Source organism: Chiloscyllium plagiosum, unplaced genomic scaffold (genome assembly GCF_037043375.1).
Source record: "Chiloscyllium plagiosum isolate Xiang-an unplaced genomic scaffold, Cpla_swu_hap1 HiC_scaffold_9, whole genome shotgun sequence".
Lineage (NCBI taxonomy): Eukaryota > Metazoa > Chordata > Chondrichthyes > Orectolobiformes > Hemiscylliidae > Chiloscyllium > Chiloscyllium plagiosum.
Window position 1 is genome coordinate 112,375,878 of NW_028270147.1, and position 24,267 is coordinate 112,400,144.

At 44.4% G+C, this 24,267-nt stretch overlaps 1 pseudogene; it reads left to right on the forward strand.

Moving 5' to 3' along the window:
- Positions 1–24,267, forward strand: part of LOC148149255 (centrosome-associated protein 350-like) — a 1,171,865-nt pseudogene that overhangs the window by 485,530 nt on the left and 662,068 nt on the right.

The window sequence follows — 24,267 nt, forward strand, 5'->3', positions numbered from 1 at the left end:
GCTGTTTGGCCTGTCAATCAATAAGGTATCTGTTGTAGTATAGACTGACAGCCAATCATCAATCACTTTCAAATGATCCCTTCGATCTGGAATCTGGGGAGGTTACAAGATTCCAAACAGAACAGAAACTGAAATCTGTTGGGACTCAATGATTACAATCTAAGGCATTCCCCTTCACTCTGTTGGTCCAGGCCCAGTTGCTGGGATTGCACTGTGCACTCTCTGCTGCATGCTGGATAGTACCTGAAATGATCTTAGGCCAATTGCTAACACTGCAGGCTGTGTCCCTCTGAGTGCGAGTGTACTACATAATGCTGCCTGTAGATGTCACTCCGAGTGTAGGTGTGTTATTCAGAGAGACACCTCCAGGCAGCATGAAGTGTGTGCGTGCTATTCTGTACTGCCTGTAGGTATCGCACTGAGTGTGTGTGTCACTCTGTGCTGCCTGTAGGTGTCGCTAAGGCATTTGTCTCTGAGTGATAGACAGAGAATGGGCTTTGTGATGGGTATTGAAGTTGAGGCTTTAATCTTCCCAAATCTCAGATGAAAAACAATTCAGTCTTTATTAAAATTCACACGACACCAGGTTAGAGTCAAACAGGCTTCTTTGGAAGTACAGGCTTTCGGAGCGCTGCTCCTTCATCAGTGGGGCTGGATCATTGGACACAGAATTTATACTAAATTGAGATGGTAGCTGAGAAAGGTGAGAGTGTATTCTCAGTAAGGGAGGGATTTCAGAGGCAGTGCACACTGTGTTCCCTAATGTGTTGCCCGATTACAAGGGGATATTCTGGAGCTGGGGTCATTGCAGTAGTGGCTGCCTGCCCGCCAACACTGACTAGCCATAGTCATATTTCAATGGTCAATTAGCCCTAAACTAGATGCAGCAATATTACGTTACAGGGAGGGGAGTTGTCTGAACAAGAGAGGTTGAATTCTTGAATTCCAAGAGGGTTGCAGTGGATTAATGAAGGGTGCTGCCACCATGAAAGTGCCACCTTCTCTCCCCCTGCCTCAGCTGTAGTGACCCTCAGGTTAATCACACTGTCAGTCGTCTCTGTCTGTAATGAGTGGGACTATGTTTCTCTGGGATGATGACCACGTTCCTGGGTGATGGACGGAAGGCCAACCTCTCCCAAAGGCAGCACAAGCTGGATTGAAGGGGCATCAAGAGTAAGCATGGGGAGATTGAGGGTGACAGAAGGAGGAGGATGGTTGGCAGGTTGTTATTCAGAGTCAGGTACCAGAGTATCAGTACTTCTGACTCTCCCCTTTTAATTTTTTTGTGGTGCAGCTGGTCTAGGGACAGTCCCCTTCCTCTCAGACACAATCAAGGAGGAGAGTCCTTGCACACACACACTGGTCCAGCTCCCTTAGAGCCAGCTCTCAGAGTGAACAGGATATCAGAACACTCTTGTTTTTTTTTGCTTAACCCCACACTACTGCTTGACTGCAGTAAGTATTTATTTTTCCCCGGCACCCATGTAATCTTCTGTCTATTTTGTTTTTATTTAACCCCCACACTAACGCCTAACTGCGGTAGTGCTTATTTTTTCCCCAGCACCCATGGTGTGTGTGTGCAGGTTGAGACATAGTAGAGACACAAGGTGCACAAATCTTTATTCAATTTCCACCACCTGGAAGATAGGAAAACACCCGAGTGGCCAGTGAACACTCCCCTTTTTATTTATTTTTTTCTTTTTCTTTTTTTAGTAAAACACCCGAGTGGCCAGTGACAAGCAGTGCCCTTAACATTGCTGGTTTTTTTTGTTTGTGTGATCAACCCTCCTGTTTATATTCTTTTTTCTTACACTTTTCTTTCTCCTTTTAACCCTCACACTACCGCCTAACTGCGGTAGTGCTTATTTTTTGCCCCACCACCCATGGTGTGTGTGTGTAGGTGTGAGACACAGTGAGAGACATAAGGTGCATGAATCTTTATTCAATTTCCACCACCTGGAAGATAGGAAAACACCCGAGTGGCCAGTGAACCCTCCCCTTTTTAATCTGTCAGCCAGGGCTCCCTGATTGGACAAGGCTAACAGCCCCTGTCCGGGAATTCATATTTTGTCAAAAGGAATAAAACATTTATTGAACAAGGAGCTCAAGAGGTAAACAACATGAGACAAAATGAATGGTTTGAAGGATTTCACTACAAACATCACAAATGAGATTTGGGAAATAATGTTTTCACTCAGCGGGTGGTGGGAATCTGGAATGGACTGTCACAGAATCCCAACAGTGTGGAAACAGGCCATTTGGCCCAACAAGTCCACAGCGACCCTCCGAAGAGAGACTCACCTAGACCCATTCCCCAAACTAAGGCACCTAACCGACACATTCCTGAACACTATGGCAATTGCAACATGGTCAATTCAGTCTAACCTGCACATCTTTGGATTGTGGGAGGAAACTGGAGCACACCGAGGAAACCCACACCAACACAGAGAGAATGTGCAAACTCCACACAAACAGCCACCTGGGGCTGGAATTGAACCTGGTGCCTGATGCTGTGAGACAGCAGTGCTAACCACTGAGCCACCACTTCACCCATACAAAAAGCCCAAAGAGTTGAGCTTTTGTTAAGTTCCGTGAGCCTGATGTGATACAAACTATAAACACACAACCCTCTGTCAGGGAAGGTAGTGGATGCTGGAAACCTCACAATCTTTAAATATCATAACATTCAAGGATTTGGGATAAGTGCAGGAAATTGGAATTAGAGTGCCTTTAGTGGTAGTTATGTCAGTGTAGGCTCAATTGGCCAAAGGACCTTTTCTGCGCTGAATCAATCTACGCTCTATGCTGAGAGGGCAGTGCAGGTTAATGGTGACTAGATGAGGCAGTCACAAGATAGCAAATACATGATCTAAGCTCAGAGAAAATGGCTCAAGTTTCAGTGAAGCCCAAGTAGGTGCTTGGAAGGAGGTCAAGGCTAATAGAGACAAGGTCAATGGAGACTGAGCGAGGGCACAAGGTGCTGGCTGGCATCTCTAGGGGTTGTAGTGAGGCATGTGGGGACAAGAGGGGAGTGTGTAGGGAGGGAGTGCAGTTCCAGTTGAAATACGACCTTTGCCAGCAGCAACATGGCCTTCAGCACCAGAGGGTGTCCCTGACTGTCAGGCTCACTGGCTGCTCTCTTTGTGATTCCACACAGCCACCAATTGGTCACCACACAAAGTCTTGCTCATGTCTACACTACCGTCTACATCACCATCTACACCCACTGTCTACACCACTGTCTGCATCCTCCATCTACACCTCCCATCTTTCTGCTGTTGTAAGATTGTATCCAATGATTCCATTGAGATTACTGCAACAGAAACCTGAATTTTAGAACTGGCAAAGATTGTCTTATAACCCTGACCTTCAAAGTCTGTCTTCCACAATGGGCTGATTAATATTAATTACTGAATGCCATTTGAGTTCTGTGTTGGCAGGCCTGACGTATAAGGAGAGGTTGAGTTGGTGGGGATTGTGTTCATTGGAGTTTAGAAGAATGAAGGAAGGGAATCTTGGAGAAAGCTGTAAAATTGGAACTGGACGAGACAAGTTAGATGGAGGAAGGATGTTCCCAATGGTGGGGAAGTCCAGAACCAGGCTCATAGTTTAAGGTTAAGGGGTAAACCCTATAGGACAGAGATGAGGAAAAATGTTTTCACCTAGAGAGTGGTGAGCCTGTGGAATTCTCTGTCACAGAAAGTGGTTGAGGCCAAAACATTATGTTTTCAAGGAGGTAGAGATAGCTCTTGTGGCTAAAGATTCAAGCCATATGGGCTAGGGAGGGATTACAGTATAGTGCTCAATGATCAGCCATAACCATAGATAGATTCTTGATGACTGAAGGGATGAAACATTATCAGAGAATGTAGAGTTGAGGTTAAAATCAGATCAACCATAATCTTATTGAATGGGGGGGAGCGGGTTCAAAGGGCCGAGTGGTCTACTTTTGTTCCTTGCCCATTTATTGCCTCATACACTTTCACACGATCAGAGAATGTAGTTTATACTTTCTACCTGCAGGTTAAGCTGCTTGTACAATATGCTTCATCTGCGCAGTGTTATCTCCTGCTTTTCACCAGGACATGTTAAAGATAATGGTCCCATAATCAATCCATTAACTCTGTGAGTTGATTTATTTAAAACAAAAAAACATGTTACAAGTCATGAAGCAGACGTTACAGCAAGCAATAATGTTCGGCATGTTGGCTCAGTGGTTAGCACTGCTGTCTCACAGCACCAGGGACCTGGGTTCAATACCAGCCTCAGGTGATTGTCTGTGTGGAGTTTGCACATTCTCCCTGTGACAGTGTGGGTTTCCTCTGGGTGCTCTGGTTTCCTGCTATGGTGCAAAGATGTGCAGGTTGGGAGAATTGGCCAAGCTAAATTATCCATGGTGTTCAGGGATGTGTGGGTTAGGTGCAGTAGTCAGGGAAAATGTAAAGTAATGAGGTGAGGGAGTGTGATGCACTTGGAAGATTTGGTCTGGACATGTTGGGCCAGGTGGCATGTTTCCACACTGTAGGGATTCTGTGAATTGATCTTGGTGTGTGCAGCTTGCAGGCTCACAGATGACTAACTGGTAGGTAGAGTGCAACACTGTACATACACAGGGGTGGATTTTCTTAAAGGCAATGTGTGCACACATCACACAGCCACTGAACATCAAGGGGAGATTGTTACATTCTCTTTTGTTGGAGACAGTCATTGCCTGGCAGTTGTGTGGCACAAATGTAACCTTATTCATGGTTCAAGCCCTCAGCTCTGGTAATAAAATGCTTTGGAACCTCCTCAGGTGACAAAAGGTGCCATACATTTGGGGTGGTACAATGGCTCAGTGGTTAGCACTGCTGCCTCACAGCGCCAGGGACCCACCTCAGGCAGGTCTGTGTGGAGTCTGCACATTCTCACTGAGTCTGTGTGGGTTTCTGTCGGGTGGTCTGGTTTCCTCCCACAGTCCAAAGATCTGCAGGCTGGATAAATTGGCCATACTAAATTGCCCATAGTGTCCAGGGATGTGCACGCTAGGTGGATTAGCCATTGGAAAATACAGGGATAGAATAGGTGGCTGGGTGGAATGCCCTTCGGAGGGGCAGTATGAACTCGATGGGATGAATGGCCTACTTCCACATTATAGGGATTCTATGATACAAATTTAAGTTCCTGCTTTCCATTCTAGCCCTGAAGCATGCATGTGGTTCTGTCTCATATCCACTCAAGAGATGGCAACCCTTTGAAGACAGGAGCAGCCTCTATTCTTTTGGAAAGTACTTCTTCCACTCTGTGTCCTTCACAGCCTTGTAGACAGCAACAATGAGATCGGGAAATAACCCAAAGCTATAATCTGCCGCACTCTTCATTAAACTGTGGAACCTGAAAAGTACAATTAATGTCCAAGTCAATGAAGATATTTCTCAGCAATCCCTAAATGCTGAGTTTTTGTACTCAGCAGGCCCCAGGAGTCAAACTAACTGAGTAGATCATTGCTCTGAATTGCTTATAAATGTCACCTTCACATTTCTGGAGGCTTTGATCAAAAAGGTTGCTTATTCCTCTCCAATATACAGCTTAAAATCAGCTCCAACTCCCAACCATCCAGCTGAGAGCAGAGCCCTGTACAAACTGGAACCTGGTCAGTGGGAGCACTGTCACTTCTGTCTCAGAAGCTTTGTCTATTTAAACCAGAGACTTAGTCAGAGAGTCATTCGGCACGGAAATAGACCCTTTGGTTCAACTCATCCATGCCAATCAGTTATCCGAAATTAATCTAGTCCCATTTGCCAGGAATTGGCCCATATCCCTCTAATCCCTTCCGATTCATATACACATCCAGGTGCCTTTTAAATGTTGTAATTGTACCAGCCTCCACCACTTCCTCTGGCAGCTTATTCCATACACGTACCACCCTCCGCGTGAAAACGTTGCTCCTTAGATCCCTACCAAATCCTTCCTCTCTCACCTTAAACCTATGCCCTCTAGTTTTGGACTCACATACCCCGGGCAAAAGATCTTGACTCTTCACCTTATCTATATCACTCAAGATTTTATAAACCTCTATAAAGTCATCCCTCAGCCTCCAATGCTCCAGGGAAAATAGCCCCAGTCTATTCAGCCTCTCCCTGTAGCTCAAAACCTCCAACCCTGGCAACATCCTTGCAAGGTCATGAGAGGGCACCAGCAATCAGGATGTTGGTTTGAAGTGTGTGTACTTCAATGCCAGGAGCATCCGGAATAAGGTGGGTGAACTTGTAGCATGGGTTGGTATCTGGGATTTCAATGTTGTGGCCATTTCAGAGATATGGTTAGAGGACTTTGTTGCAGGTTCCAGGATTGAGATGTTTCAGCAAGAACAGAGAAGATGGTAACAGAGGGAGGGGTGAGGCATTGTTAATTAAGGGTAGTATTTCAGCAGCTGAGATAACATGTGAGGACACATCCACTGAGGTAGTTTGGGCTGAGATTAGAAACAGGAAAGGAGAGGTCACCCTGTTTGGAACTTTCTGTAGGCCTCCGAATTGATCCAGGGATATAGAGGAAAGGATGGCAAAGATGATTCTCAATAGGAGTGAGTGTAACAGTGTAGTTGTTATGGGAGACTTTAACTTCCCCAATATTGACTGGGAGTACTATAGTTCAAGTAGTTTAGATGGGTCAGTTTTTGTTCAGTGTGTGGAGGAGAGTTTCCTGACACAGTATGTAGACAGGCCAACAAGAGGCAATGGCATATTGGCCAGGTGTTAGATTTGGAGGTAGGTGAACATTTTGGCAATAGTGACCACAATTTGGTTATGTTTACAATAGCATTGGGCAGTGAAAGATATATACTGCAGGGAAAGATGTATAACTGGGGGAAAGGCAATTATGATGTGATTAGGTAAGATTTAGGATGCATCAGATGGGGAAGGAAACTGCAGGGGGTGGACACACTTGAAATGTGGAGCTTATTCAAGGAAAGTTACTGTGGGTCCATGATAAGTATATACTTATCAGGCAGGGAGGTAGTTGTTGAGAGAGGAAGCCATGGTTTTCTAAAGAAGTTGAAGCTCTTGTCAAGAGGAAGAAGGCGGTTTATGTGAGGATGAGGCATGAAGGCTCAGTTAGGGGGCTTGAGAGTTATAGGTTAGCCAGAAAAGATGGAAAAAGAGGGCTAAGAAGAGCCAGGGAGAAACATGAGAAATTGTTGGTGGATAGGGTCAAGGAAAACCCTAAGGCCTTCTATAGGTACATCAGGAATAAAAGAATGACTAGATTAGGGCCAATCAAAGATAGGAGTGGAAAGTTGTGTGAGGAATCTGAAGATATGAGGAAGTGCTTAATGAATACTTTTTGTCAGTATTCTCATTGGAAAAGGGCAATGCTAGTGAGAATACTGAGTTATAGACTACTAGATTAGACGGGATTGTGGTTGATAACGAGGTGGTTTTAGCAATGTTGGAAGATCTGAAAACAGCTAAGACCCCTGGGCCTGATGGAATTTATCCTTGGATTCTCTGGGAAGTCAGGAGGAGATTGCAGAGCCTTTGTCTTTGATCTTTATGTCATTATTGTCAAAAGGAATAATGCCAGAATTTTGGAAGAAAACAAACGTTGTTCCCTTGTTTAAGAAGGGGAGTCGAGACAACTCTGGCAATTATAGGCCAGTGAACCTTACTTTGGTTGTAGGTAAGGTGTTGGAAAAGATTATGAGAGATAGGATTTATAATCATCTGGAAAGGAATAATTTGATTAGAGATAGTCAATACGGTTTTGTGAAGGGTAGGTCATGCCTAACTAACCTTATTGAGCTCTTCGACAAGGTGACAAAAATGGTGAACTAAGGTAAAGTGGTTGATGTGGTGTATATGGACTTCAGTAAGGCATTTGATAAAGTTCCACATGGTAGGCTATTGCACAAAATACAGAACTTCGGGATTGAAGGTGATTTAGCGAATTGGATCAGGAATTAGCTAGCTGAAAGAAGACAGAGGGTGGTGGTTGATGGGAAATGTTCATTCTGGAGCTCAGTTACCAGCGGAATGCTGCAAGGATCTGTTTTGGGCCACTGGTGTTTGTCATTTTTATAAATGGTGTGGACATGGGCGCAGAAGGATGGGTTAGTAAATTTGCGGATGACACTAAGGTAGGCAGAGTTGTAGATAGTGCCGAAAGATGTTATGGGTTGCAGAGGGACATAGATAAGATGCAGAGCTGGGCTGATAAGTGGCAAATGAGTTTAATGCAGAAAAGTGTGAGGTAGTTCACTTTGGAAGAAATAACAGGAATGCAGAGTACTGGGCTAATGGTAAAATTCTTGGCAGTATATATAAACAGAGAGATCTCGGTGTCCAGGTGCATAAATCCCTGAAGGTTGCCAGCCAGGTTGAAGGCATATGGTGTGTTGGTATTTATTGGGAGGGGGATTGAATTTCGGAGCCACAAGATCATGCTTCAGCTGTACAATACATTGGTACGGCCACACCTGGAGTATTGCGTACAGTTCTGCTCACCGCATTATAGGAAGGATGTGGAAGCTTTGGAAAGGGTTCAGAGGAGATTTACTAGGATGTTGCTTGGTATGGAAGGAAGGTCTTACAAGGAAAGGCTGAGGGAACTGAGGCTATTTTCAATGGAGAGAAGAAGGCTAATTTGCCGTCCCAAAATGCAAAGCCTGTCATTTATCTAAATAAACTCCATCTCTCACTCCTCGTCCATTGGCCCAACTGATCAAGCATTGATCGTATATTATAAACCTGAGCATCAATAAGGCATTGGTGCGACCATACTTGGGCATTGTCTCTCCTTATTTGAGGAAGGATGTGGGGGCACTGGAGGCTGTTCAGAGGATGTTCCCCAGACTGATTCCAGGGATGAAAGGGCTGTACTACTATGGAGCAGTTAAATAGCTTGGGCTTGTACTCGCTGGAGTTCAAAAGAATGAAGGAGGGATCTGATTGAGGGATAGAAAATGGGAAAGGGGATTGAGAAGGTGGATGTTGAATAGATGCTCCCCCTTGCGGGACAGTCTGGAACAAGAGGTTATCGATATAGAGTGAGAGGAGGTCGGTTCAAAACTGAGCTGAGGAGAAACTACATCTCCCAGAGGGTTGTGAATCTGTGAAACTCAATGCCCCAGAGTGCAGTGGAGGCAGAATCAATCCACAGGTTCAAGAAAGATGTGTTTCTGATGGAAAGTGAGATAAAGAGCGATAGGGAGCAGGCAGGAGAGTGGAGATGAGACCAGGATAAGATCAGTCACAGTCATGTTAAATGGCAGAGTGGGGTCGAAGGGGTGAATTGCTTCCTCCCGCTCCTAATTCCTATGTTGAGCACACAGTCAAGGCTGAGACTGTAAAACTGAGGGATCTGTTGTCTTTCAGGTGAGATACAAAACAGAGGTCCTGCCACAATATATCGAAATGTACTATCTCCCCCAGAGACAAGTGCTGGCATTTGAATTCAAATCACAAAGCAAGCCTCATTAATGGTGACCACAATAATGATCCCTGATTGCTGTCCAGCCTCAGCCTTACCCAGTCTGGACTTCATGTGACTCCAGCCCCACAGCAAGGCCACAGCAAGGCCAGCAGTTCAAGGGCAATTAGTCTTGGGTAACAAATGCTGATCTATGCCAGTGACACCCACCTCCCAGAAAACAGAACGCAACAGAAATTGCTGTCAGCCAAAATTGTCAGATCAGACTCTCAATGAGATGGGGAGATGGTTAAAGATGAATTCAACTCAGTATGGAACAGGTCCCCACTTGTTAACACATCGTCACTGACAAAATAAATGGAAGAACACAGAAAACTAAAGACGAGAACACTCGAATGTGGGAATATCAGTGAGAATTCAGGAAACTGAAGGAAGATATGAAGAACTGCAAAGGAAGACAAAAAGGAAGCAAGAGTTACAAAAAAGTGATTGAGAGAGAGACCTGTAAGGGTCACAAGAATAACACAAATGTTTCACACGAAAATTAGAAAATCAAGGCGGCTCCAGTGTAATCTGAACCCTTTAAAAACAAACTGGGAATTCCACGAATGAAACTAAGGGAATGGCCGATATGTACAATAATTAGTTGTGTCAGTTTTCACAGTCAAGGTACGGGATAATGCAGCTTCCATTCCAGGGAGGTTAATAATGAATGGAATTCACAAAACTTGATACGTGCCAGAAAACAGCATTGGAGAGTGAGCAGCTCTAAAGGCTGACAGATCTTCAGGACCTCAGGGGTTTAAAGGAGGGGGGTGGGGGGTGGGGAAGAAGTTTCAGAAGCTTTTCCCATCAGGTTCCAAAGCAGCAACCATTCCTTTAGTTTGGAAAATGTCTTGCTGTAACTCCATGGGTTCAAGAAAAATGAGAGAGGAAACCGAGGAAATTATATACTGGTCAATCTAACATCTCTTTTGAAGGTTTCATTGGAATCTATAATTAACAGTCAAGAGAATGAACATGTAGAGAATTGGAAATAGCCCACATAGATTTGTGACGGGTTGATTCTAACTAACAAACCAAATGCATGAACTAAAATAGTTGATGCATATAGACTTATCAACTTTCAGAATTGATGATAATTTTCACTAATCAGTCTGCTGACCAAAGTTAAAACCCACGGAATTGAAGATGAATGTTTGACTTGGTTCGGAGGCTGGTTTAGTGACAGACAACAGAGAAAGAAAGTGACGAGTGGTGTTCCATGAGGATTCTGTGGTGAGGCCTTAACTAATTACTGTATGTATTAATGAGAATCATAGTTCCACATTGACACAAAGGCTGATGGAATAGGAAGCAGTGCAGATGGTCTTTTTGTTTAAAACTCACTCCGAGCACATGGGTGTTGCTGTCTTGGCCAGCATTTATTACATATTCTGAGTTTCCCTTGAGAATCATGGAATCATTATACAGAGTGGAAGCAGGCCATTCAGCCCATCAAGTTCACACCAACCCACCAAAGAGCATCCCATCTGGACCGACCCCATCCCTGTAATGCTACATTTCCCTTGGCTAACCCACCCAGCCTGCACATCCCTCGACACTACGTGCAATTTAGCATGGCTAATCCATCTAACTGACACATCTATGGACTGTGTGGAGGAAACCCACACAGACATGGGGAAAATGTGGAAACTTCACACAGACAGTTGTCCCAGGGTGGAATTGAACCCAGGTCCCTGGCACTGTGACATAGCAGCACTATCCACTGAGCCACAATCCTGCCCTTTGCAAGGTGGTGGTGAGCTGCCTTCTTGAACTACTGCTGTCCATGTGCTGTAGATAAACCTATAATGCCCAGAGGGAGGGAAATCCAGGATTTTGACCCAGCAACACTGAAGGAACAGTAAGATATTTTCAAATCAGGATATATCTGCTGCTCTTGTCCTTCGAGATGGAAATGGTTGTGGATTTGGAAGGTGCTGTCTCAGGAGATTTGGTGGATTTCTGCAGCCCACCTAGTAGATGGTGCACACGGCTGTTACTGAACATCAGTGGAGGGAGTCGATGTTTGTCGATGTGGTGCCAATCAAGCAGGATGCTTTGTACTGGATGATATCAAGCTTCTTGACTCTTTTTGGAGCTGCACCCTCCAGGCATGTGGGGAGTAACCCATCACAGTCCTATCCAAATCTTGACTGATCTTTTCTTCATTCATTTACAGGATTGGGCATCACTTGGTACACCAGCATTTATTACTCAGAATCAAATGGGGAGGCACTGTGGCTGGCATTGCTGCTTCACAGCACACGGACCTGGATTCGATTCCACCCTTGAGCAACTGACTGTGTGGCATTTGCACATTCTCCCTGTGTCTGCCTGGGTTCCCTCCAGGTGATCTGGTTTCCTCCCACTGTTCAAAAATGTGCAGGTCGGGTGGAATGGCCATGGGAAATGCAAGGTTATAGGGGAGTGAGTTTGGGTGGGATGCTCTTTGGAGAGGCGGTACGGGCTGAATGGCCTGTTTCCACATTGTAGGGATTCTTATGAATTTCTTCACTCAGAGGATTTTGAATCTTTGGGATACTCATCCCCAGAGAGTTGTTGATACTTAGGCATTTGAATAAATTCAAGATGGAGATCATCCACATGTGGGGAGGCAATGGCCTAGTGGTATCATCACGAGATTCTTAATCCAGAGAGCCCAGTAATGTTCTGGGGGACCTGGGTTCAAATCCTGGCAAGGCACAGAGTGGAATTTAAATTGAAAAGAAAACTCTGGAATTCAGAGTCTAATGATGACCATTGTTGGAGGAGAACCCCATCGGGCCCACTAACGTACTTTAGATTGTTGTCCTTGCCCAAACTAACCAACATATCACTCCAGACCCACAGCAACGTAGAATCATTGAATCCCTACTGTGTGGAAGAAGACCATTCAGCCCATCAAGTCCAAGCAGCATCTCACCCCCCTCTCCTATTCTTGTAACCCTACACTTCCCATGGCTAATCCACCTAACCTGTGGATCTTTGGACTGAGAGCAAACTGCGGCACTCAGAGGAAACCCACACAGACACAGGGAGAATATGCAAACTCCACACAGATAGACGCCTGAGGGTGGAATCGAACCCAGGTCCCTCGTGCTGTAAAGCAGTGGTGCTAGCCACTGTGCCACCCATTCCTCATCTCTGAGATAAATATCAATCCCTTATTCCCAGACTGTGACTCTGCTTTAGAATCCCCAGGTTGGGGCACATCCTTCCAAAATCTCCCCTGTCAGGGCCCTGGATAATTTGAAATGTTTCAGTGAAATCTCCTCCAACCTTCTAAATTCCAGGGATGAGATCTGCAATCTCCTCCTGGCTTCCCAGAAGGTCCAAGGATAAATCCCATTCCTGACCCAGTCCCCTCTCTCAATCATTAGACAATCCCCTCAACCCATCACATGAACTGTTGCTGGGTTTGATCATCTCAGTAAGAGTTTCAAGACGGGAAGGAGAAAGAAAGACTCTTTCCGCTTTGAATCGATGCTAAAAACTGAAAAAGCAGGAAACTGCATTTCAGGAGGTCACTGGTGGTGTCTTTATATTCTTTACTCTTGCCTTGTCTCTTGTTCATGTCATTGAGGAGAACGGAGTTAACCTCAAAGGAAATGAACAGCAGAGTTTATTTTCACCGTTCATTAAATTCACCTTGCTTGCTCCTCTGAGAATCTGAAGAAGGGGTGAGGCTCTGAAAGCTTGTGTTTTCTAATAAACGTGTTGGACTATAACCTGGTGTCGTGTGATTTTTGACCTTGTCCTCTGATCACATTCGGGTTATTTCCATAGGCACTGCACGTTCTTGCTTCTCCAGGTCAGGAGGTGGTGATCTTGACTATGGATTTGACAATGGTCTCAATCAGAGAGGACCCACAAACCAGGGACAGCGATAAGAAATTACAGGCTCCCCCTGGTGTCCCAGGTAATGGTTGTTGCATCACGGGCCCTGTACATAATGCAAATGGTGTGACTGATCCTTCTGATTTTTCCCAACGTCACCAGGTCTCTACAGTCACTGACAAAGCCTTTGGCTACCTTTGCCAGTTAGGGACCTTGATTGATGGGAAACAGACTGAAATGGGTCAATAAGATTTGGGAGTTACAGACACAGATTGCGAAGTGGAAATCTGATGTATGGCTCTGACAGAGACCGGGTGGGACTGGGTATTCCTGGATACAAGGTGTTCAGTAAAGATAGGAGAGGGGACAATTGTGAGAAGTGGTATGATTAGTTAAGGAGATCAGTGCAGAGCTGGAGGAAGAGGGTGCCTCTGAGGGGTCAAGGACAGAATCGATTTGGCTTGAGGTAAGGAACAAAAATGGTGCAATCAGATTGTTTAGAGCAGAATGCAGGCCACCATCAGTGGGAAGGATGGATAGGAACAAACTTACAAGGAACTTACAGAGAGATGCAAACAAGTCATTATAAGGGGAAACTTAAATTATCTGAATATAGACTGGGATAGTAGCAATGAAGGACAGACGGGGCAAGTCTGATCTTAGAGTAGGAGAAAAGGCCGGCACAACATTGCGAGCCAAAGGGCCTGTACCGTGCTGTACTGTTTGATTTTCTATTTTCATTCCAAGATTGTATTGAGGGCATGCAGGACAAGAGTTTGTGCTCGGCCTGGATCTTGGTAATGAGTTAGGCCAAGTAGATCAAGTGTCATGGGAAGTATTTTCAGAACAGTGATCATTGTATTGTAATATTTAGGAAAATGATTTTTAAACAAAGAACAAAGCACAGCCCAGAGTAAGAATAATTAACTGAGAGAGAGCTGAAATCAACAGGTCAAAAGCAGAGCTGGATTGAATAGACTGGATCCGAAGACTGGCAAGAAAACCAGCAGCTGAGCAATGGGTTACCTTCAAATGGGTTGGGGGATATTGAGGTACATTCCCTTAAAAAGAGAAGGTAGGGAAAACAAATTCAGTGCTCCTAGGATGCAAAAGGACATAGACATTACGGGTGTCATCTCTAAATGTACTAACAATGCCCTCAGTTCCTTCATCCAGATCATTAATGTATAGCATGAATAGTTGTGGTCCCAACACTGACTCCTGCGGTACTCTGCTGGTCTGCCTTCCTGAAAAAGACCCCTTTATCCCCACTCTCTGCCTTCTTCCGACCAGCCAATCCTCCTCCCTTGCCAGTATCTTGCCCCTTACACCGTAGGATTTATCTTGTGTCGCAGTGCCCTGTGCGGCACCTTGTCAAAGACCTTCTGCAAATCCAAATAGATAACATCCACTGGCTCTCCTTTGTCAAACTTGCTTCTTACCTCATCAAAGAACACTAACAGGTTTGTCAGGCATGACCTCCCCTTGATGAAGCCATGCTGACTCAGCCTTATTTTACCATGCTCTTCCAAGCACCCTGCAATCTCATCCCTAAATTTAAGTCTCAAATCTGACCAATGATTGAGGTCAATTTAACCGATTATAATTCCCTGTCTTCTGCCTCCCTCCCTTATTTCTTAAACAAGGGCGTTATCTAAGCCATTTTCCAATCCTTTGGAACCCTGCAACCATCTACTCCCCCCCAGCAAACCCCCCTCCCCGACTCCAGTGATTCCTGAAAGATCACCAACACCATCACAATCTCCACAGCGATCCCCTTCAGAAGAATCACATGTTTATGGCAGGCCCCAGGAAGGAAATACAAATGAGAGCCAAGCTGAAAGCAGAAGGTTCGGATGGGAGGTGAAAACATAAAGTAAGAGCAGCCAAGAGAGGTTAAGAATGAAGACTGGCAGCTCATACAAAGGGGAATCCTCATGTCTTTGATAGAACACATAAACAGCAAAAAACGGAAGAGTGGGGCCAATTAGAGACAACCAATAAGATTTACACATGGAGGCAGGGAACATGACTGAAATGTTAAATGAATATTTTTGATCCGTCTTTCCTCAGGAAGGAAATGCTGCCCAGGCTGTAGTGACTGAGGAGGAAATGCAGTCCTTAGAAAGGTTTAAAATTGATAAGGAGGGGCATTAGATAGACCATGCTACTTAAAGGTGATAGGGCACTGGAACCAAATGATCGGAGAATATTGAAGGAAGTGAGAGTGGAAATTGCAGAGGAACTGGATGCTTGCTCCCAGTCTTCCTCAGACTCGGGAAAGTAACAGAGAACTGGAGAATTGCAAACACTGTGCCTTTGTTTAGGTTGTAAGGATAATCCCAACAGTTACAGACCGATCGGTTTAACTTCAGTGAAGGGCAACTTCTTGAAACAAATCTTCAATATAGAATGAATGTAGGCAAAGAGTTGGCATTGGTTTTTTAAGAGAAGGTTCATTAAAGACAGAGAGATGATGAGAGTAATGCTGTGGATGTGGTGTATAGAGATTTCTGAAAGAATTGCTGCGTTGCAACACAACAGATATGACAGGAAAGTGATATCTCATGGAATCAGCAAGACAGTAGCACCATGGGTACAAATTGTTGTAGTGAAAAAAGACTCGCGGGCATTTTTCAGGCTGAATGGTTCCCCAGTTTTTTTAAATATTCAGCCATGGGTCATGGGGGTTTACTGGTTGGCCAGTATTTGTTGCCTATCCCTAGTTGCCCTTGAGAAGGTGGTTTGGGTGGGGTTCAGTGTGGTGTTACTTGCCACTTATCAGCTAAAAACTGGATATTGTCCTGATCTTGTTGCATTTGAACATGGACTGCTTCAGTACCTGAGGAGTCGCAACTGGTGGCTGAACACTGTGCAACCATTGGCAAACATCACCACATCAGTGTCAGATAGATCAGAGAGGTTGCCACTGCTCTCCTCAGAAGAAGAACGCTGAGAGGAGATTTGATAGAAGGTTTCAAAGTCATGAGGGCAGGATAAAGTAGATTGGGAGGAACTGAGACCCCTTATAAAAGGATGGAGAACCTGGGGGAAGGGATATAAGGTCATTTGCAAAAGGAGACGTGACTTGCAAAAAAAAAACTTCTCTCACACAGCAGAGTCCGGAATACGCTGCCTGGAAATGTGACGGAGGTAGGTTCAATGAGGCAGGCAAGAAGCATCAGATGGTTATTTAAATGGAAATAATGTGTAAGGGCACAGGAAAAAAACAGAGGGGAATGGCACTGAGTCATGATGCTCATTCAGAGAGATGTGCATACTGGATGGACTGAACAGCCTCCTTCTGCCCCATAACCATTCTGCGATTTCTTGAAACACTCAATACTGATGAAGAAAGATTAAGTGAATTTTTCTCTTTTTCCACCACTTATGCTGCATCGAAAGCCGCCCCAGAGCTCCTCTGTGTTTAGCACACTTCATTGTGGAGATACAGGAGAATGCTGAATTTATATTTACACAATTTGGAGATGCCAGTGTTGGACTGTGACGTACAAAGTTAAAAATCACACAACACCAGGTTATAATCCAACTGGTTTAATTGGAAGCACTAGCTTTCGGAGTGTTGTTCCTTCATCAGATGGTTGTAGAGTACATGATTGTAACACACAGAATTTATAGAAAAAGTTTACAGTGTGATGTAACTGAAGTTATACATTGAAAAATACCTTGATTGTTTGTTAAGTCTCTCATCGGTCAGAATGACCATGTTAGTTTCACTTCTTTCATTTGAAAATTGCAAAACCTTTTTTAAAAGTTACATTCTCAAGTGAATTTAACAATTGGTGTCAGCTCAGATAATGTATTGAAGGTGTTAGCTCCCTGTGTGCTGCTATCTGTGCCATAATATTTAGACTGATTCTAAACATTATGAAAAATGAATTAACAGAATCTTACATGGATTCATGCAGGTTTTGAGCAAAGTACGATGTAACTCTACAAGTCCAAATTCATCCCACAAATGTACATGTGTATGTGTGCATGTGGGTTTGTGTATGTGCGTGGGGGGGTGGGTGGAGGGCCTTGTGAGTGTCTGTGAGAGAACGTGCATATGTGTGTGTGCATATAGTGCAATGGTGGTCACCTGCAGTGTGACATGAATCCATGGTCCCGGTTGAGGCCATCCCTACGGGTACCGAACTTAGCTATCAGCCTCTGCTTGGCCACTTTTCGCTGCTGCCTGGCCCAAAGTCCGCCTTGGAGGATGGTTTCCCGAAGGTCCAAAGTCGAATGCCCCGAACCGCTGAAGTGTTCTCCAACTGGAAGGGTACACTCCTATCTGTTGATTGTTGTGCAGTGCCCATTCATCCAATGCCGTAGTCTCTGCTTGGTTTCACCAGTGTACCATGCCTCAGGGCATCCTTGCCTGCAGCGTATGAGATAGACAACGTTGGCTGAGTCACACCAGTACCTGCCATGTACATGGTGGGAGGTGTCCCCACGTGTAATGATGGTATCCATGTCCACACTCTGATACGTCTTGCAGCGTCTACCGTGACAGTGTCGTATGGAGTTATCCTGAAAGCCAGGCAGTTTGCTACGAACAATGATCTGTTTGAGGTTTGAGGATTGTTTAAAGGCGAGCAGGACAACTCCATCCAACTCCCTCCAATCCTGGCATCATCCTTGTAAACCTTTTATGAACCCTTTCAAGTTTCACAACATCCTTCCGATAGGAAGGCGACGAGAATTGCATGCAATATTTCAAAAGTGACCTAACTAATATCCTGTAAAACCGCAACATGAACTCCCAACTCCTATACTCAATTCTCTGACCAATAAAGGAAACCATACCAAACACCTTCTTCACTATCCTATCTGCCAGTGACTCTACTTTCAAGGAGCTATGAACCTGCACTTCAAGATCTATTTGTTCAGGAACACTCTCGAGGACCTTACCATTAAGTGTTTAGATCATGCTCTGACTTGCTTTTCCAAAATGCAGCACCTCGCATTTATCTAAATTAAACTCCATCTGCCATTTCTCAGCCCATTGGCCAATCTGATTAAGATCCCATTGTAATCTGATGTAAACTTCTTTGCTGTCCACTACACCTCCAATTTTGGTATCATCTGCAAACTTATTAACTACACCTTCCACATTCACTTCCAAATCATTTGGATAAATGATGAAAAGCTGTTGACTCAGCACTGATCCTTGTGGCACTCCACTGGTTCCGGGCCTCTAGGTCTGAAAAGCAACTCTCCACCACCACCCTCTATCTTCTCCCTTCAAGTCAGTTCTATATCCAAATGTCTAGTCCTCCCTGCATTCCATGAGATCTAAACTTGCTACAAGTCTCCCATGGGCAACCTGTCGTATGCCTTACTAAAGTCCATATAGATCACATCCACCACTCTGCCCTCACCAATCCTTTTACTTCTTCCTCCACTGATTGTAATTTTCTTGAGTTCCTTTCTGTGTGTAGGTTTGCTCGCTGAGCTGGAAGGTTCATTTTCAGACATTTCATCACCATACTAGGTAACATCATCAGTGAGCCTCTAGATGAAGTACTGGTGTCATGGTCCGCTTTCTATTTTTGTGTTTGGGTTTCCTTGGGTTGGTGATGTCATTTCTTGTTCTTTTCTCAGGGGGTGGTAAATGAGATCGAAGTCAATGTCTTTGTTGATAGAGTTCCAGTTGGAATGCTTAGAAGCATGGCATTCCAACTGGACCTCTATCAACAAAGACATTGACTTGGATCCCATTTACCACCCCCTGAGAAAAAAGAACAGGAAATTATGTCACCAACCCAAGAAAACCTAAACACATAAATAGAAAGCAGGCCATGCCACCAGTGTTTCATCCGGAAGCTCACTGATGATGTTCCCTAGTATGGCAGAAAACGAATCTTCCAGCTCAGTTAGCAAACCGATATCCAGAACCTCAACCTGAGCTACAAATCTTCTCAAAACTTGCTGAGTTCCAACTTTTCCTGACCTATATCTTACTTGTAGATGCTACAGCAGGCTTCACTAACATATGAGCCATCAGGCCATTGTACAAGATTAAGGCAAATGTGACTGCAAGGTTTAGCTTTTATACGATTTTCCAATTCACAATTTCTCTCCCATGATTGCTGCTAATGGATTCCTCTCCAGTTTATTGCCCCTTCACCTTAGCTAGCCCAACTCTCATACCCTCATCACTGTCTTAACTAAGTTGCAGACGCTAGTCACTTTTCACTCCTCAAACTGAAAGTAGAATTTAATCATATTATGGTCAGTACTTCCCAGGGAAGAGTTCATTGATTCATCAGCGCTGCAGGAGGCGGGGCCACTGACGTCATGCCGTCCATCACGTGTCTTTATTCACGTGGTCAGAGCCCCGCCTCTGCTGGTCTTGCCCCTCAACATGGCGGCAATGACCCCGTGGCTTGGTACTTTAGGTTAGATTCCCAACAGAGTGGAAACAGGCCCTTCAGCCGAATAGGTCCATACTGACCCGCTGAGGAGTAACCCACCCCCTTCTGACTTTACTACTGCACCGCTTGTTCGGTAAAAAAAAGTTCAACAGACTGAAGTGAAACCGCGTCAAGTTGTACTTTTATTTAAAATTTATAATAATTGGAGTGCGACCAATTCCGTTGCCTTGCACGAATTCCCCCTTTTACCTCAGTAGGGAAGGGTTTTCCATACGCTCGCGTTTTTTTTTGTGCGTGTGAACCCGCCGATGCCGGCTCCGGTGTTGACCCCGACAGCGGGGATTACGTTTGAGAGAAAGCTGTGGGTTTGCTGCTCGGTCCGACCGGCGGCGGTGTCATTGCGCAGGCGTGGGATGATCGGCCTGTTGTCGTTGCGCAGGCGCGGTACGGCTGGACCGCGGTGTCGTCGCGCAGACGTGGGATGACCGGCCTGGGGTCGTGCGCAGGCGCGCCGCAGCTGGCCAATGTGTCGTTGCGCAGGCGCGGCATGGCCGGCCACGGTGCACGAGTCTTTGGATCGCGGGCAATTCAAAATGGAACGGCTCAGTCTCAGAGAGAACAGCCCTGTGAGGCTCGGAGCTCCTCTCAGAGTCAAATCTGACACCAAGATTGTCCAGACTGGCTTCACCTGCTATTGCAATGGAGACTGGATTCAAAGCAATTACTTTATTCTACAGTTGCAGGAAATCCCTGCTCATCTGTGATTACGGAAAACAAAACTGTAGGGAATGTGGGTGTCGCTGCTGGGCCAGCATTATTGTTCATACCTAGTTACCTTTGAATAGGTGGTAGTGGGCTGCCTTCTTGAACCACTGCAGTGTGTGTGCTGTAGGTTGACCCTCAGTGCCCTTGGGTGGAGTTCCTGGATTTTGAACCAGTGATAGTTAAGGAGTGTCAGTATATTTCTAAGTCAGGATGATGAGTGGCTTGAAGGGTGTGGGATATAGGTAAAGCAGTGTTACTTTGGCAATCATAATTGCTTATGTAAGGTAAATGAACCCACACTAGTGTATAATTGTTCAACCAAGAGCTGAGTTAACAAGAATGAAAACTATGTGAAGGAAATATATAATTGCTTTTGCATTAGCTAAAATGTGCATACAAGAATGAAATGTGCCTGCAAACAATGGTAGATGTTACAGACAAATAGATAAGGTGCTGTGAGGGGAGTGGGTGTAAGTTAAGCTGGATATGGCTTGTACACACAGTTACAAGCATCTGTTTCCTGCTTCTGTAAAAACAAAAATAAAACACAATCAAGAGGTCAACAGGCTCAGTATGGGCAAAGTATGGAAGGAAATGTTGCTTTAGCAAGCAAAGAAGCAGATGGCAGTGGAGGAGGATATATAACAGTGGACCACAGCAGGATGTGATGAAATGGCCAAGCAAAACTTGTACTTTGTTATGCCCAAGGCCGGATGAGGCAAGAGGTAAAACAGCTGGGTTTAGAGTAGTGGGAGATGTAAACAGGGGAGGAACAATGGGAGGAGGGAAAGAGAAATGAATTGTATATAAGTTGTGTACTTGTTAACCTTGATGTGCCTACCTTATAGGCACCACTCTTGCAAGAGTATAATAAACGATACTGCTGCTTTAGATCTTGTCTCGGACTGAAATGATTGAAGTGAGTCGGTTCTATTTCCCACGAGGGGAATTTGCAGGTAGTAGTGTTCCCATATATCTGCCTTTGTTCTTTTAGATGGAAGGTTTTTTTTGAAGGAGCTGTTCAATAACTGTGATAGTTGAGGAGGAGGAGGGAATAAAGGTTAAATTCATTGGCTTCTTTGGTCTACAAACACATCCGTAGAATTAGGACTAAATGAGAACAACCCCTGAGCTGCGAGCTGGATACAAGTGGAGAGGTATTTTAGGAGAATTGTGTGGTGGACGGAGATGTGTGTAGATTGAAACAGAAAAAAAAACATTTACTTCTGTCATCACATTGGATGTGACTTGGATAAGAGTCATTTCAAAAATGTGGCAAATCGCAAACTTGATTGGAAGGATTCACGTAGAATTTGGGAAAGATGAGCACAGATTTAGGGCAACAACATATGTTATATGAAAATTAGCAGGCACTGATGTTAAAGCACAGATTTGAGATGGTCCAGGGAATCCCTTGTGGGCTCAGACCTGTAAGCCTCTCTTGGTTAGTCCCGGCAATCGTACTCTTTATAGTCTGGAATAAAAACCTCTTACAGACAGTTTAGTTTAATTTTAGTCTTCCCCTTTATTTACCAATAGCATCACTGTTACAACATAACACTGGTACCTATTAGCCAGGCTAGCTAAGGTTCTAAAACCTGAGGAGAGTAGCGACCAGCTCTACCTTGAAGAGCCCTCGCAGGTTACTTTCTCCTTCTGTCACCAACAGGGTTCCTTTATACAAACTTTTACAAAAACACTGCATTTAATTAGATTTAAGCACTTAATTAGACAGACAACATTGGAAAGGCAATAATTCATAAGGAAGAGAAGTTAATTGACAGGTCTGTGTACGCCTAATTGATCACTCCTACAGGCCTGTGGCCATTCATCAGGTGGGAAAAACAGATTCAGCCGAGTCAGGTGCCTGTTGGTGAGACAAGTCCCTACTATAAGGAGGCACCAGTCTAAGTGGGAGAAGTTGTAAGGTAGCTTAAAATGTGTTGCTGGAAAAGCACAGCAGGTCTGGCAGCATCCAAGGAACAGGAGAATCGACGTTTTGGGCATAAGCCCTTCTTCAATCTATGATTCCTGAAGAAGGGCTTATGCCCGAAACGTCGATTCTCCTGTTCCTTGGATGCTGCCTGACCTGCTGCGCTTTTCCAGCAACTCATTTTCAGCTCTGATCTCCAGCATCTGCAGCCCTCACTTTCTCTCGAAGTTGTAAGGTAACCTTGCATTGCTCGCATGTCAGGTATCATGTTTTACGAAATGGCTTCTTAGCGAGGAGTGCAAACTTTGACCATAAAAAATGGCTTCCTCATAGATTGTGTCAGAATCTCTTCAATGTTAGGGTGAGAATAATTTTTAAGCTAGGAGCAGACTCTTGCTTTTTATCTTAAGAAAAGAATCATTCTGAAGCTGAGGCTGAATTGTTACTGTAAGGTTGTATTTTAAATGATTCATTTGTTTCAAATTAGACATTTTTTCTTTTCAGAGTTGTGATTCAAATTCAAATAGGACATAAGATCTGACTCGTTAGAATTGACAGTGGGGCAGTCCTGGTCTGTAAGAACAGCAAGTAAGTTAAAGCTTCATCAATATTACCTTTTACAGAGTTTCCATTTCATAATCAGCGATGGTTATTCAAAATAATCATAAAGTCCCAAAATGCAATTAAATTTAAAACAAGGATTATGGGGATAAGACCGGAACAGGTTACTGATTGTGGATAATCAACCATGGCCGTAATAAATCGTAGTGCTAGCTCGAAGGGCCGAATAGCCTATTCCTGCACCTATTTTCTGTATTGAATCCACAGCAAGTAAGCGTGCATTTGAACCAAACCACAAAGAGTTAATTTTCTATTGGCTTTGGCAATCTCAACATTAAAATGTTCTTCACTCGTTCTCTCTCTAGTGTCTTTTTGAACGCCCAGGTTAGGGACTATAACAGAATAATGTTTTTCCCTTTCTGTCTGCCTGTCTTGCAAGGGTAATAAGAATCCAGTATAATTGATATGACCTGACCATTAATTACAAGGCTTTTGACATACTTGCAGGATGATACCAAGTCGAAGATCACAATCAAACACTATCATTAATTTCACAAGTGAACACCCGTGAATGTTATCACTCTGTGTCCTGTTTACACAGATTCATTGCTGTTAAGGCAACTGTTCTTAATTGCCTTGGCGCATCCTGTTACCACTTGGTGAGAACAGATGTTTTTATCTTCTGCACAGCCTGGGTTCCCCCTTTTGTGGCCTGGCGCCTCCCTGGCTGTCCTGTTTATTTTCTACTGTGCAACAAATGTGTTCTATAATTCAACATTACATTTAGTCAAAATGTTTAAGGACAAGTTTTAAGGCTATAAACTTTCTCATTCCCTCCTTTTGTCATTTCATGGCAACTACACAGCTTATACAAGTATAATTAGTCCATTTAGTCGATTTGTATTCTCAATAATTTGAGTGCTTCCTCTTGCGAGTCATTGTCCAGAGGATCAGAGTCAGAAAGATACTGGATTTCAGCATAGACATTCGGACGTGGAGCTACGGGGACAGACAAGGGTCGATTAACAAGATTCCTCTTTGGCTTAGGCGAAAAGCAATGTACGGTCCATTCCATGCATAAGTGGACGACACTGTATATTCCTAGGATGAGACTGGGGACTATAAGTACCTTCCACACAGCGACCAAAGCCAGCAAGTAATACTCCATCCATATGGATCAGACGATGGTGCAGCAGGTGTCTTCCCTGCATCGTGACCCGTTTTGTTGATAACATCTAAGTTGTCCAAAACGTCTTCAGAGCAATCATTGATGTAGGTGCAACATTGCGGGCCAATAACAGAACAAACGCCTCCTTTAGCAAGGGGGAAATC